Genomic DNA, 1664 nt, shown 5'->3' with positions numbered 1-1664 from the left:
ATCATGTGCACCTTACATTCGAAATAGGTGATAATCTATTATGCGTGGTATGCATCAAGCAAGCTTGATTGCTAATCTTTATACAAATATGGAGTAGGTAACTATAATAAAACAGAAATTTCCTTGTCAAATGTATTGGCACATTTTTTAACAAACTCAAATAACCTTTTGTTATTAGCGTAAAATATATAGAACTTTGAGTGCATATTTTGTAGGATATTTCGGTCCGTAGGTAAGTAGTATCAAAGAATGCTAAATTGATGCCACCTTTATGAAAAAAATCAAGACATCCGGGGGAAATACTTATTTTTTTGATAACATACAGTTCTTCGAGCAATTATATTAGCCATATGACATATCAAACGTGTTTTCACAATAAATTTGTTGCACTTAGGGTCTAATTTTTAATTTTGCATAGGGCCTCTAATCTACGGCCCTGCCTGGGCAACAGTTGATTTTTTTTAGAAAAGGAGGTTAAGACCCCTGGCCTCTGCAGCAATCAATGCATACAACCATCTTTGTTAATTATGCAACAAAGATCTAACAGGAACATACATCAAGCTCTCCTAAACCAGCACTCACACCTACAAACTTGATAATGTGAGGTGCTCTCACTTCCCATATCTAAAATCGGTGTCGTCGTCGATCCATCCACATAATGTATCAGAACCTACAACCGGTGCAGCGAACCTAAAGCGTGCACCACATGCACACATCCTAGAGGCCGCCATCATCATCAAAACAACTAACCCATCTTCAGGAAAGAGATCCGCATCATCCTTGCCAGTCCGGCCCTCCGTCGACGCCACCACAATGCCCAATGACACCATCTCCCTGTGCACAAACTACTGAGCACATCGTAGTTGCTATTGGTACACCGCAACACGATGCCGCAAAGTACCACCAGCCGACACAGCTTGAAGTCCCTAGAAGATCTGTCGTGCGTAGCATCCACCGAACAGGCATGACAAAGCGTAGCACCTGTCTGCTAGGCATGACTTGATATCTCCACCAAAGCTCCGTGCAAGACGAAGCCGCTCCACCTCTAGCCTCCAGTGCTGCTCCACAAACGATGCTCCCAAGAGAGAAATGACGACGCAATGACGCCATCGTCCGATCTGGAAGACCAGATCCTAGGGTTTCCCCTGGAGCAGCACGAGTGGGTCGACAGTAGTTACACGATGATGCCTTCATAAAGGTAACAACAGTTGATAGCAGAGAATACATGATTGGCGATGGCCCTCATTGTTACAATTACTTTTCATATCCCTCTCTTGGATGTATATTAGTTTCTGTTTGCCCTATGTTTTTAGGGGAAGTTTTCTTACTGCCACAGCTTGGTTGTTCTAGTAGGATAACATATTTGTTATGCAAAACATGAATAAGTAATTCCATGAAATATTATTAATTATGGTCGTATACATCGTTCCGATGCAGAGGCCGGGGATAACCCCCTTTTCAAAAAAATGAAATATTATTAATATTAAACTGTGTCGTTTCTCTGAACCTAAGTTGGTATTTCAAGCCATGGTGAGCCTTCATTGAGCACACTGGCCTTGGTTGCAAGCGCCGACAACTACGACATGAGGTAAGCAACCTTGACCAGTGTTGCTTTGTTCATTTAGATATGCTTCCATACAACAATGAAATGCAGATTTTCTATG

Source organism: Triticum aestivum, chromosome 7A (assembly GCF_018294505.1).
Source record: "Triticum aestivum cultivar Chinese Spring chromosome 7A, IWGSC CS RefSeq v2.1, whole genome shotgun sequence".
Classification (NCBI taxonomy): Eukaryota; Viridiplantae; Streptophyta; class Magnoliopsida; order Poales; family Poaceae; genus Triticum; species Triticum aestivum.
The sequence above is the reverse complement of the archived record's forward strand: the minus strand, read 5'-3'. Positions refer to the sequence as shown.